Source organism: Nuphar pumila, chromosome 16 (genome assembly GCF_984573655.1).
Source record: "Nuphar pumila chromosome 16, dmNupPumi1.hap1.1, whole genome shotgun sequence".
Classification (NCBI taxonomy): Eukaryota; Viridiplantae; Streptophyta; class Magnoliopsida; order Nymphaeales; family Nymphaeaceae; genus Nuphar; species Nuphar pumila.
The window spans coordinates 3,826,085-3,841,779 of record NC_143264.1 but is presented as its reverse complement, the minus strand read 5'-3'; positions in this window follow the sequence as shown (position 1 = coordinate 3,841,779).

Here is a 15,695-nt window from a genome sequence, read left to right as displayed (position 1 = left end):
TCATATTCTGTGTTAACTTTAAAACATGCAAAAAAGACCAAACCTTTGATTTAAGAGTTCAATTATGCCACCTCTAGAAGCTTTTGGAATAACATGCAACACTTGTCTAAAATCCCCTCCCGGAAAAACTACAGTTCCTCCAAAAGGTTGATTACATTCCAAGATGTCACAGTATGTTCGATCCAATACTTCAAAAGCATATTTAGAGTCCATGGATGCTCCATCACAAATGATAACCCCAGGGGCGTAGCTAGGATTCATGTGAGGGGGGGGGGGCAAATTCTATGTTCTTTGTGTGATTGATTTGTGTATCTCAAAATCTGTCAAAATTCCAAAGACACTATTTACAAGCACTATTCACCCCCCCCCCTCTAGTGCTCGTTGTCTCGATTCTATAATACTTTCATTTGGTATCAGAGCAGGTTAGCTATATTTTGATCTTACCATCATCTAGCATGCCAACAACATCATCTCAGCACAAAGAATGATGCTCCTTTGTTCGTCCTCCTCTCTTCAACGGAACAAACTATGGATACTAGAAAGTGAGAATGACAATATTCTTACAATTCATGGATCTCGAAATTTGGAGAGTTGTTTCAGAAAAGTACCAAATGCCATCAACTGATTTCAGTCAATGGACCGATAAAGAAAAGAAGACTGCTTCACTTAATGCCAAAGCTATGAATGCATTGTATTGTGCCGTTGACAAGGTAGAGTTCAATTGCATCTGTCAATGCTGTACAACATGTAAAATCTGGCATACTCTTCTCGTGACTCACGAAGGTACGTCAAAGGTAAATGAATCTAAAATTGCTTCTTTAGTTCATAAATTTGAATTATTTAAAACACTACAACAAAACAGTAGATTAGCGACGACCACCTTCCGTCGCTAATCCGTCGCTAACCATGTTAGCGACGAATTAGCGACAACGCGGCGACAGTATGCTTACGTCGCGAATATTTCGACGCTAACTGGCGACGGAATAATTCCGTCGCTAATTGCGACGGAATAACGAGCGCTATATTCCGTCGCCAATCCGCCGGTACTAAACGGCGACCACGGCGACCACGGCGTGGCGACGGATTTAATTCCGTCGCTAAGCCGTCGCTAGATTAATATGAATAGCGACGGAATCATCCGTCGCTAATCCGTCGCAAAAACGAAAAAAAATCAAAAAAAATTTATTTAAAAATTAATTACGGAGAACTGTACAATTTATATTTCCTGTACAATTTATATTTCCTGTAAATAAAAAACAAACCACACAAAAAAATTCATATAACAAGTATCTATAATAATTAATCGTTCCACCTTAAAACTAAGAAGTTTAATTATTTACAATTCAACAATTACAATTAGGAAAAATAAAAAAAATAGAACTTCTTCAACAAAGTCCTCTAATCATCGCCAAGATTTTGTGCGTCTTCTTGTTCATTGTCTTTATCTGTCCCTTCAGCTCCACTACCCTGATTATCGCTAGCAGCCTACACAAGAAAAGAACAGTCAGTATTGATAAACAAAATATAATGAAATAAATTACACACTATATGTGATTCTATCATGTGCTCATGTGTGATCTAAGGCAATAAAAAAACTCTATATGTGATTCTATCATGCTCATATGTGTGCTAAGGCAGTCAAAAAATTGAATATGTGATTATAGCATGTTCATATGTGTTCTAAGGCATATAAAAAAACTCTATATGTGATTCTACCATGCTCAGATGTGCTTTAAGGCAGGCAAAAAACTATATATGTGATTCGATCATGCTCGTATGTGTGCTAAGGCAGTAAAAAAATTGAATATGTGAATATAGAATGCTCATATGTGCTCTAAGGCAGGCAAAGCCAAAAATTTTATATGTGATTCTATCATAAATGATATATAACATGTTCATATGTGTTCTAAGGCAGTTAAAAAACTCTATATGTTATTATAGCATGCTCATATGTGTGCTAAGGCAGTCAAAAAACAGAATATGTGATTATAATATGCTCATATGTGTTCTTAGGCAGTCAAAAAACTGAATATGTGATTATAGCATGCTCATATGTGTTCTAATGCAATCAAAAAAACTTTATATGTGATTCTATCATGCTCATATGTGCTCTAAGACAGACAAAAAGTTAAATATATATATATGTGATTCTATCATGCTCATATGTGTGCTAAGGCAGTCAAAAAATTGAATATGTGATTATAGCATGTTCATATGTGTTCTAAGGCATATAAAAAAACTCTATATGTGATTCTACCATGCTCAGATGTGCTTTAAGGCAGGCAAAAAACTATATATGTGATTCGATCATGCTCGTATGTGTGCTAAGGCAGTAAAAAAATTGAATATGTGAATATAGCATGCTCATATGTGCTCTAAGGCAGGCAAAGCCAAAAATTTTATATGTGATTCTATCATAAATGATATATAACATGTTCATATGTGTTCTAAGGCAGTTAAAAAACTCTATATGTTATTATAGCATGCTCATATGTGTGCTAAGGCAGTCAAAAAACAGAATATGTGATTATAATATGCTCATATGTGTTCTTAGGCAGTCAAAAAACTGAATATGTGATTATAGCATGCTCATATGTGTTCTAATGCAATCAAAAAAACTTTATATGTGATTCTATCATGCTCATATGTGCTCTAAGACAGATAAAAAGTTAAATATATATATATGTGATTCTATCATGCTCATATGTGTGCTAAGGCAGTCAAAAAATTGAATATGTGATTATAGCATGTTCATATGTGTTCTAAGGCATATAAAAAAACTCTATATGTGATTCTACCATGCTCAGATGTGCTTTAAGGCAGGCAAAAAACTATATATGTGATTCGATCATGCTCGTATGTGTGCTAAGGCAGTTAAAAAATTGAATATGTGAATATAGCATGCTCATATGTGCTCTAAGGCAGGCAAAGCAACTTTATATGTGATTCTATCATGCTCATATGTGTGCTAAGGCAGTAAAAAAATTGAATATGTGATTATAGCATGTTCATATGTGTTCTAAGGCATCTAGAAAAACTCTATATGTGATTCTACCATGCTCAGATGTGCTTTAAGATAGTCAAAAAAACTATATATGTGATTATACCTGAGAGGGACCTGGAATCGAAGATCCCCTATCCTGAACAGCGGCCTTGATCTCATTTCGGAGAAAGGGGGCGACGGTGTATTGGAAGTAGTTATTCAGTGATTCATTAATGATCTCGCGTACATCATCACCGGAAAGAATAGTCGGCTGCTTGGAGCTTATGTCGGCGCAAGAAGTTGGTGAGCCGTAACTGGAAGAACCAATAACTGGTGAAGTGTTCATATTACTCCCAAACCCGAACACGCGACCTTTTTTGGGTTCACCTGCTGCAGTCACCCATGCTGTAGGATCAAATGATGGATGCTGAGTAGCGTCTTCACCATATCGCTCTACCATTTGTTGCTCATATGCCTCCTACAAAATAATGTTTAAAGTATTCATTAATAATTAATGATAACATTATGATGACTTGCATATATATTGCAATGATTATTAATAGAATTAATACATACCGTTGTCGTTCTCGCCTTCTCTGATACGAAGACTCCCGTGGTCTTCCGTTTATGTGTTTCTACAAACACATCCTTATATGGTACACTGCCTCCTTTTTCTGCTTCCTGCGAAGTTAAATGATAAAAGATTTAGTACACAAATTTGCAACTATACTTATAAAATTAATATTATATATAGATGAGTTACCATTTTCTTTAGGTGGCTCCCAAATGTCTTAGATCCACCTGTGTGTAGATGGGCTTCAGGCATCTTCGATCGATTTTGTGAAGCCTTCGCAGAGCGATTTTTAAATGCATCTCCCGCCCACATATCGCACATTTCATCCCAGTAATCTCTCCTGATAGTAATAGGACCATGGCCCTTCCACAATAATGGATCATCTACTACGCCAGATGCTTTTTTTGCTGCAGTCTTCATAGTGTGCAGCATGTCTGCAAATCGATTGGCAGCCACCTTCTGCCACACCTTCCTTGCATCATTTTCTTCCACCGTAGTTGCAAAGCGATTCGAAACCTATAAATATTTTCAGAAAGTTAGTAGACATTGCTTAAATAAATTAAATATGAAACACATTAACTATGAGGAACAACTGTATACCATGAATGAGGACCACAATCTGTCTAATACCTCCTTTGGGTACTCTTTCCATTGAGCAACTGGTCCTGGTAGATGTTGAAGAAGTGAATTCCTAATCTCCCGTACTACTTCTTGTGGCTCAAACCTCGTGCTGCACATGAATTGTTACACAGTAAATATCAATATAAAATATTTAAAAGATATGCAATAATTGAAAACAAAATACTTACGGTCGATTATCGATATACACTATTCGAATGAGTCTTCTTGTGCCAGCCTGTGAAGACCCTGTTTCCTGTGTTGGCTGTTGACTTGTGCGATCAACTGGTGTAGGTGGGTCGTGTACAGGCGCAACATCATCTGTAAAAAAATACACACCAAGTTCTCAGAATGTGCATTTGAACTAATCAAGCATCTAATTAGTTATATGATATACCTATCACAGGAGCCCGTGAAGATGAAGGTTGAGCCTGACTACTACTGGATGAGCGACCACTATAACCTCCACGAACCATATTCTAACAAATAACATATGTCATACAATACATTCAAATAATTCACATCAAGTATTACAATGCATTCAAGTCATTCACATCAAGCATTGCAATGCATTCAAATAATTCAAATCATTGACATCAAGTATTGCACTAATTCAAATCATTCGTTAATTGCATAAATTATAATACATTCAGATAATTGAAATCATTCACATCAAGTATTACAATGCATTCGAATCATTCGTATCAAGTATTACAATACATTGAAATAAAATTTTTAATCATTCACACCAAGTATTGCAATACAACTCACATCAAGTATTACAATGCATTTAAATAGAGGTTTCTAGTATAAGATTTTGCTCACTAGCTTGAGAATTCTTCCTCGTCACTAGTTTGACTTTCTTCTTCTTCTTCTTCTTCTTCTTCTTCTTCATTGTTTGCCCATCCACTTGGTACATCATTTGGATCACATTCCTCTATGAATGTTTCATCAGCCAATGGAGATATGACATGCATATCATGCGCAACATCGTGACCATAAGCGAAGTCACAGACATCATCTGATTGATAGTAATCACTGTCTTCAGCTAACTCATCTTCTTGTAACTGATCATACTCGGGGTATAGTTTGGATTTCACCTTGCAAACTGCCCACCATTCATTTCTATCTGACTTTTTTATACTCGGATATGAAGTATAATAAACTTGTTGAGCTTGCGAGGCTAATATGAATGGTTCATATGTTCCAAACCTGGATTTATGATTCACCTCCACAATGCCTGAAGCTTTGTCGAGTCTTGTTGCAGTTGGATCAAACCAATGACACTTGAATACCGTAACCCTGTTATTCATGCCTAAGTAAGTCAACTCCATTATTTCCTCTATAACACCGTAGTAATCATGTTCATTTTCACCGTAGCTGCTACCCTTGACACACACGCCACTATTTATCGTTGATTTGTTTATACCGTAGTCTTTTGTATGGAATCGATAACCATTTACGATATACCCGTTGTAGCATTGCACAACTTTGGTCGGACCATTTTCTAAATCACATATTCCTTGATCTTTAACATCACCATGGCGAACCTACGCACAGACATAAACAATTATTGTGATCACGATCAATTAAGTAACTTAGTGTTGTTTATAAGTACAAAATTTATGTTAGCTTCTTTACCAACTGTTTCAACCACTCCACAAACTTAGTTTCACGTTCTTTTTGTACTTCTGCATTAGTGAGATGTGAAACTTTGCTTTGCAACTCCAGATCAAATCGTCTGCAAACCACAAATACTTATATTACCGAGCCATGTATCCACATATAGAACATAAAAGGATTTATAATTGAGTTGCATATACATATACTTACTCGATGTATGGGTCGATCGCTGAACAATTAAAAAGAATATAGATGTGTGCTGCATCTTGCTCTCGATCTGTCAATAGCCTTGATCGGCAACTACCAAATGCATGCCCAAGTCGTTGAAATATCGACAGCTTGTCAGCTACAGTTACTTGTTCTCCATCATCGTTACGGGGCGGGCATGTGTAACGTGTTGAAATATGAGGTTCGAAGTACATAGATGAGAAATTTGAAATCTCTTCTAAAGTGTACGCCTCACAAATAGAGCCTTCTACTCTTGCTTTATTACGAACCTTTTTTTTTAGGTCGAACATGCATCTGACAAGAATATACATTTCAAATTTTAAATATCTGTCATTAAAGAGACAAATATAAAAAAACATATACCTTTTAAATGGGTACATCCATCGATATTGCACAGGGCCACCAACCCTTAGTTCATATGGAAAATGTATGATCAAATGTTCCATAACATCGAAAAATGCTGGCGTAAATATCTTTTCTAACAGACAAACAGTGGTGATGACAGAGTCCTCGAGATTCTTTACATCTGATACAATGACCTCCGATGCGCACAATGTTCTGAAAAATCCGCTCAACTCAGACAATACCCCCCATATAGGTTTGTCTAACATATCATGGAATGCTAGGGGTATCAATCGTTGCATAAAGATATGACAATCATGGCTCTTCAACCCATATAACTGTCCATCGTCAATCTTCACAGCCCGAGCAATGTTAGAGACATATCCATCTGGAAATCTCAGTTGTCTCAACCATTGACATACATGTTTTATTTGATCAGGTCCGAGCACGTACTTCGCCTTTGGTTTCAGTACTTTGCCATTATACTCTTTGAGTTCCAATTCTGGTCTTTTACATATTAATTTTAAATCCATACGAGCCTTCGGATTATCCTTCGTTTTTCCTTTAATATTCATTATTGTATTGAACACATTATCAAACACATTTTTCTCTACATGCATCACATCCAAATTATGTCGTATCAATAGGGTTGGCCAATACGGTAGTTCCCAAAAAATAGATTTTTTCGTCCAATTGTGTTCCTTCCCAAATCCACGGAAGGGTGTAGGACTGCGGGCATCTGTTAATACATCTGGAAAGTATCGCAATCTTCTTAAAATCTCTATGCCAGACAATCTTGAGGATGGACCTTCCATTTCAGTTGTGCCTGCTGTAAATGCATTCTTTTGACGTCGGAACGGATGATCGCTGGGTAGAAATCGACGATGGCAATCAAACCAGCAAGGCTTCCTTCCATGCCTCAATCTAAAAGCTTTGGAATCCTCCATGCAGTACGGACAAGCCAACCTCCCATGTGTGCTCCAACCAGATAACATACCATATGCAGGGAAGTCACTGATTGTCCATAGAACAGTGGCCTTCATGTTGAAATTTTGTTTTTTGTGGGCATCATACGTGGTAACACCGTCATCCCACAGTACTTTTAATTCATCAATCAATGGCCTTAGATATACATCAAGATTTTGGCCAGGTGAGGTCGGACCAGGGATCAACAGAGACAAGAAAAGATTTGGACGTTTCATACACAAGCTTGGTGGAAGGTTGTATGGAGTTACAAATACTGGCCAACATGAGTATGGAGTTGATCTACCCCCAAATGGATTAAATCCATCTGTACATAGACCGAGTCTAACATTTCGCACTTCCATTGCGAAGTTCTGATGAGTACGATCAAAGTGCTTCCAAGCTTCAGCGTCAACAGGATGCGTGATCTTGTTTTCATCGTGTCGAACTTTATTTGCATGCCATCTCATGTGTTTAGCTGTCTTTGAAGACATATACAATCGCTGCAATCTAGGAGTGATAGGAAAGTAGCGGAGCGACTTGTATGAAACTTCCTTTGATCTCGTGCTACCATTGCCTCTTGTCTTTGGCTTGAACCGAGGATGCCCACATGACGGGCATGATATGTCGTTTTCCTGCTCCTTGAAATACAACATGCAGTGATTTGGACAAGCATCAATCTTTTTGTAACCCATACCTAGAGCGTTGACCATAACTTTCGCACGATAGAAATTTTGTGGCAATTTCTCATCTTTAGGCAACATACTCTTCACAATCATGCACAAACGGTCAAAACATGATTGACTCAAATTATACTCGGACTTCAAATTCATTAGTTGAAGAACTGCAGACAAGATAGTGTGACTCTCACAACCGTTCCAAAGTGGCTCATCAGCATCTTTAAGTAAATCATAAAATCTACTAGCTGCATCGTTTGGTGATTCTTCATCTACGCCAGTTCTTACATCACTAGAACTCATAGCAGAACCCAGTTCTGTTCCTGCAGCATCAAATATCAAATTCGTATATGGATTATCGTGCACCACATTCACCCGTGCATCAAAATCGTTTCTAAATTCTTCTCCATGAAACGCCCAGTTCTGATAATCACTCACAAAACCCTTCCTGTATAGGTGATGTCTAACGCCATGAGGTTCTACAAATCGATTATTCTTACAAATCTTGCAGGGACACCTAATCCGACCTGTGGGATCTACCGTACTGACACTCGCCGTTGCAAATTCAATAAAACTATCGACACCATCCATATATTCATGCGATAACTCATTGTCCACTATCCTACGGTACATCCATTCACGGTTTGCAGTCATTCTGTCGTATGATGTTACGAATAGTATCCTAACGAATTAAGAAAAAAAGAATCAGAATGCGACGATGAAGAAAATATCAAATTTATCATGCAATATACTATGTCAAACAATAACAAGAATTTTGATGCATGCATTGATAACTTAATATTTTCATGTGCAAACTATTAATGACATGATACAATCATTTGAAGCATGCTTTTATTATAAAATTTCACATGGAAGTCAAAATCAAATTGAAAGTAACTACATGCAAACATTGATACAATTACATCAAACATTGCAATACATCATAATCATTCATATCAAATAAATGGCAAACATGTACCTGCAGCAAACACACTTCAATATCTCACTAACTACTACCATGCTTAGCATGGACTCCGTACTCCAAAAATAAGAACACTTCCATATTTCTACATTAAAATCATGCTCAGCATGATCTCCGAACTCCAACAAAGCAGTCCTAGATATCAACAACTAAGTGAGTGTGTGAACAATAAAGTGCTGCATTCAATAAATTAAATAACATGTGATACGTTTGCATCACTTACTCACCACGGGTATTTACCCGATTTGCATTGTTTTTGTCATTTACTTACCACAGGTGGCCGAGCACGAGTTGGTTCCGTTGAAAAATCTGCACAAAAACAAAACAAATTAAGTAACAAACTAACTAATCATGAAACAAGATGAAACACTAACTAAAAAAATTAAAACAAATTAAAACAACTCTAACTAATTGAAAGAAGAGAAAAGAAAAATAGTATATATGTTAAGCCAAATCTAACTAGAAGATGCTAATTTAACAAACCAGCTATAACATGTTGAACCAGTCGACTAACATAAAGTCATAGACAATTTCTAATTTGAACTACTTAGCAAAGGAATAGTAAATCAATCAATTAGTTTACTAGAAAAGATGTGAACTCCGTTTAACCACCACTATCATAAAGAATTCAAATAGCCCTAATCTAACTAACTGATTGTGAGAACATTAAATACCAATCTATCTAAGAAAAATATAATTATAAAAGACTAATAGATTGAAATACTCTAACTAACCAGATTTCAAGAAAACAAATTGAAGTAAAACTAACTACCAGTAGACATTAACAAACTAACAAATTGAACAACATGGACAACTTGTATATATACATTACAAAAAAAATTTCAACTTAAAATCCATATGGACAACATATATGCAAACTACACTTAAAACCATATGGACATCTTATATACACATATTACAAAATTTTTTTCAAGCTAATCACATGGACAACATAGGGATCACATAATAACTTTTTTTTTTTAAAAAGAGATCACATGGGCAGCATAGATATCCATAACAAAAATTCTTTTCAAAACAGATCACATAGGCAACGTAGGTATCTCATAACAAATTTTTTTTCTAAAAACAAACACATAGGCAACATAGTATTCCTACTAAAGATTTTTTTTTCAAACTGATTTACATAGGCAGCATATGCATTAAAAAACAGATTTTTTTGAAATCAATTCACATAGACAGCATAATATATCTCATAACAGATTGTTTTTTTCAAAAGCAATACACATCGGCAGCATGTTATTCCTACTACAGATTTTATTTTTCAAACGATTCATATAGGCAGCATAGGCATTCAAAAACAGAAATTTTTTTTTTTGATAAGTCACTTAGGCAGCATAACGCAGGGGGTCGACCCCCCCTGCCGGAAAGCACGGCAGGGGGTTAAACCCCCTGCCTTTCCGGCAGGGAAGGGGGTTAAACCCCCTGCCGGAAAGGCAGTTCCGGCATGGGGGGTTGACCCCCTGCCGTGCCTTTACGGCAGGGGGGTCGACCCCCCATGCGTTTCCGACAGGGGGTCGACCCCTCATGCGTTTCCGGCAGGGGGTCGACCCCCCATGCCTTTCCGACAGGGGGTCAACCCCCCTTGCCGGAAACGCAGGGGGTCGACCCCCCCTGCCGGAAAGCACGGCAGGGGGTTAAACCCCCTCCGTTTCCGGCAGGGAAGGGGCGTACCCCCTGCGTTTAGAAGAAGAAGAAGAAGAAGAAGAAGAAGAAGAAGAAGAATATTACCTGCGCTTCGCCGGACGGTGGCGGGAGGTTGACGGGGAGCGGCAGCTGGCGAGCGCTGGCTGGCGAGCGGTGGACGGGGAGCGGCGGCTGGCGAGCGGCGGTGGCCGGACGGTGGCGAGAGCCGACGGGCGGCGGGAGGGAGCAATACAGCGAAACAGGGAAAAGAGAAAGAGGGATGGGATTAGGGATTTACGCGACATTTAGCGACGGCTTAGCGACGGAAAAATTCCGTCGCTAAGCCGTCGCGAAACCCAAATACCAAAAAAGCGACGGAATATATTCTGTCGCTAAGCCGTCGCTAATTAGCGACGGATTAGCGACGACAGAGTTCCCTCTCTAAATCCGTCGCTAAAATGGTGTTCTTGTAATCAAAAGTAGCGACAAAAACATGCAGTCGCTAATCCGTCGCTAAGTAGCGACAGATTAGCGATAAAAGTCGTTTCTTCGCTAATCCGTCGCAAATTAGCGACAGATTCTATCTCTAGCTAATCTGTCGCTAAGTAGCGACGGGAAAAATCCGTCGCTAATTTCCGTCGCTAATTAACAATTTTCTTGTAGTGAAATGAAACAAAATGAATCTATATCGAACATGGTAACTAGAATGACTGATATTACTAACACTCTAAAATCCCTTGGAAAAGAATATTCACAAGTGGATTTAGTCAGAAAAATCCTAAGGTGTTTAACTCCTGAATGGGAGAGAAAAACCACAGCTATAGAGGAAGCAAATGATTTAAACACTCTCACTCTTGAAGATTTGGTTGGTAACTTAATGGCATATGAAGTCCAACTTCAAGGCAGACAAGAAGAAGAACCCAAGAAGAAATCTCTTGCTTTTAAGGCTACTTTTGACTCTGAAAATTCAGAAGAAGATAAAGATGAAGATATTGCCCTCATTATAAGGAAATTTGAAAGATTCATCAAAAAGGGAAGATTTCAAATAAAGGTAAAGAAAGCGAATTCTTCCAATCCAAATGAAGTCAAGTGCTTTAACTGCAAAAAGGCAGGACACATCAAGAAAGATTGTCCTCTTCTCAAAATCAAGACCAATGACCAATTCAAGAAGAAAAAGGCATTTCAAGCATGTTGGGATGATAGTGACTCCTCTTTCGATGAAGAATCAAATGAAGAAGTCGCCAACATGTGCTTTGTAGCACAAAAAGACTCGGTAAGTCAATTTGAGTATGCTGATTTATTAGAAGCACTTAATGATTTATATGCTAAATTTAAGAGTCTAAGTTCTAAAAACAAAGAGTTAAAATTTGTAAATTCAACTCTTGACTCTCACAACAAAGTGTTACTTCAAGAGATAGAAGATCTCAAGAAGGAAAACTCTTGTCAAACATTTGAGATAAAAGAAGTTGGAATTAGAACCAATCTCTTACAAAAAGAAATAATTAGTCTAAAAGAAAAATCAAATGATCTTCTTTATATAGTGACCAAATTCACAAATGAACAAGAGAATCTAGAAAGACTGAGGTTCTCAAAGATGCTCGGTTAATAAAACTGGATTGGGTTATAGCTTCTTTGATACTCAAAATAGACCAAACTATGTGGTGAAGAATCAAAGACAATATTCTCAACCATTTGTTCAAAGGACTAAATTTTTTAGTTATAATAGAAATGCATCTAATCATGGAACTTATAATGCTTATAAGACTAGACATGATTACTCTAGAAATGCTAAATCTTTTTATAGAAAGAATATTTATTATCAAAGGAAACCAAAATCCAAACGGATATGGGTTCCTAAGACTAACTCCCATAGACCCAAAAATAGAAAGGGGTCAAATGTTTTGTCTTTTAATTTTGTTATATGTACACAAAATAAGGATCAAATGGATATTGGACAACGGTTGTCCCAAACATATGACTGGAAGGCTGGAGTTATTTTCCACCCTTCAAAGTAAGGATGGAGGAACGTCACCTTTGGTGACAATAACAAGGCAAAAGTAATCGGTACCGGTAACATTGGTAATCCAAAATTTCCCTTGATAGAAAATGTTCTTTTAGTAGATGGTTTAATACATAATTTATTATCCATTAGTCAATTATGTGATAAAGGTTTTCTTGTTTCTTTTGAACATGATTTATGCTTAATTTCTGATTTTCAATCTAAAAAGATTATTTTTAAAGGTAAAAGAAAGAACAATGTGTATGAACTTTATCTAGATGAGTTACCCACTTTTAATGAAAAATGTCTTATTGTTTCAAATGAAATTCAATGGTTATGGCACAAGAGACTTGGACATGTTAACTTTAAAATTATTTCCAAGTTATCCAAGAATGATTTTGTTAGAGGCCTACCTAGAATACCATATAAGAAGGATCACTTATGTGATGCTTGCCAAATGGGTAAACAAATCAAGAGTTCTTTTAAAGCAAAAGATATAGTTTCAACAAAACGTCCACTTGAACTTTTACATTTAGATCTATTTGGACCATCTAGAATTCAAAGTTTGAATGGTAGCAAGTATGCTTTTGTTATAGTAGATGATTATTCTCGATTTACATGGGCAATTTTTCTAAAAAGCAAAAATGATGCTTTTTCTGAATTTTCCAAACTTTGTAGAAGAATTACAAATGAAAAATCTACATCCATAATTAAAATTCGTAGTGATCATGGTGGTGAATTTAAAAATGAACCTTTTCTAAAGTATTGTGATTTACATGGTATATCTCACAACTTTGCTTTTCCTAGAGCGGCTCCACAAAATGGAGTTGTTGAAAGAAAGAATAAAACTTTACAAGAATGTGCTAGAACCATGCTTTAAGATAAAAATTTACCTAAATACTTTTGGGCTGAAGCAATAAATACAACATGTTATATTTTAAACTGTGTTCTTATTCGACCAATCTTACATAAAACATGTTTTGAATTGTATTATGATCGTATACCAAAGATCTCATATTTCAAAATTTTTGGTAGTAAATGCTTCTTGTTAAATACCAAAGATAATCTTGATAAGTTTGATTCAAAATCAGATGAATCAATATTTCTTGGATATTCTTCTAGAAGTAAAGCTTATCGTGTTTTTAATAAAAGAACATCTTGCATTGAAGAATCTTTACATGTTACATTTAATGAGAATTGTGAGCAGGTTATACCTCTAAGAGAAGGAGAAGAAGTCATACTTCAAGAGGAACCTTTGATAGAGAGTACTTCTCAAGAAAATGTTCCTCTTCAACCGGTTTGGAAAGAAGTTCCCAATCATCCACATGAACAAGTTATTGGTGAAATAAAGAATGGTGTCCAAACTAGAAGGCAATTGCAATATATTACAAATATTGCTTTCATATCTAAAATAAAACCAAAGAATATCAATGGAGCCAGTGATGATGAATTTTGGCTTTTGGCCATGTCTGAAGAACTTAACCAATTTACTAGGAATGATGTATGGGATCTAGTTGATAGACCAAATGATCATCCAGTAATCGAAACAAGATGGGTCTTCCGAAATAAGCTGGACGAAAATGGCGAAGTCATTCGAAACAAAGCAAGACTAGTAGCACAAGGCTATAATCAATAAGAAGACGTAGATTTTGATGAAACCTATGCACCCGTGGCTCGATTGGAGTCAATTCGAATGATGTTTGCTTTTGCTAGTTTCATGAATTTTAAGTTATATCAAATTGATGTTAAGAGTGCATTCTTAAATAGACACATCAATGAAGAAGTTTATGTAGAGCAACCTCCAAGCTTTGAAAGTGAGAAATATCCAGAAAAAGTCTATAAATTAAAAAGAGCTTTGTACGGACTTAAACAAGCACCAAGAGCGTGGTATGAAAGACGATGAAATTTTCTAGAACAATCTGGTTTTTCCATTGGTCGGTAGACTCCACTTTATTTATTAAAAATCTTAATTCATATATTCTTATTGTGCAAATTTATTTTGATGACATAATATTTGGTTCTACTAAAGATTCTCTTTGTAAAGAATTTGCTAAAGCTATGCTGAAAGAGTTTGAAATGAGCTTGATGAGCGAATTAAACTACTTCCTTGGACTTTAAATAAAGCAAACTGAAGAAGGAATCTTCATCAACCAGGCTAAGTAAACAAAAGAACTTCTCAAGAGATTTGGGTTGGACTCATTGAAATAAAAAAGAAATCCTATGAGCACAACTACTTCTCTTGATAAAGATGAAAATGGTAAAAATGTAGATACTAAGCTCTACAGAGGTATGATTGGATCTCTATTATACTTAACTGCTAGTCGACCTGATATAATGTTTAATGTTTGTATGTGTGCTAGATTTCAATCTAATTCAAAGGAATCTCATTTAACTGCAGTAAAACAAATTCTTCGTTACTTGAAAGATACTTCAGATTTTAGTTTGATTTACCCAAAATCATCTTCCTTTGATTTAGTTTCATATAGTGATGCAGATTTTGCAGAAAGTAAATCTGATCGCAAGAGTACTAGCGGAACTTGTTATTTCTTAGGAAATTCCTTAGTCTCTTGGTTTAGTAAAAAGCAAAATTCAGTGTCACTCTCAACAACTGAAGCAGAATATATAGCGGCTAGTTTAGCGTGTTCTCAAGTACTATGGGTGAAACAGACCTTAAAAGATTTTGGTTTGAATTACTCCACAACAACTATTTATTGTGATAACACTAGTGCTATAAATCTTTCGAAAAATCCTGTTCAGCACTCAAGAACTAAGCATATTGAAGTTAGACATCATTTCTTACGAGATCATGTGTTAAAAGGAGAAATTTCGTTAAATTTTATATCCACTAATGAACAACATGCCGATATCCTCACTAAACCACTTAAAAATGAAGATTTTATGAGAATTAGGAGAGAAGTAGGCATTTGCTCATTTTTAGATTTATAAAATTTGTTTTTAAAAATAGTGTTTTTGAAAAAAATCTCAAAAATGCACCTTTTTAGTCGACCGATAAACTTCTAGTCGACTGATGTTTTAAAAAGTTTTACTGAAGAAACCTGATA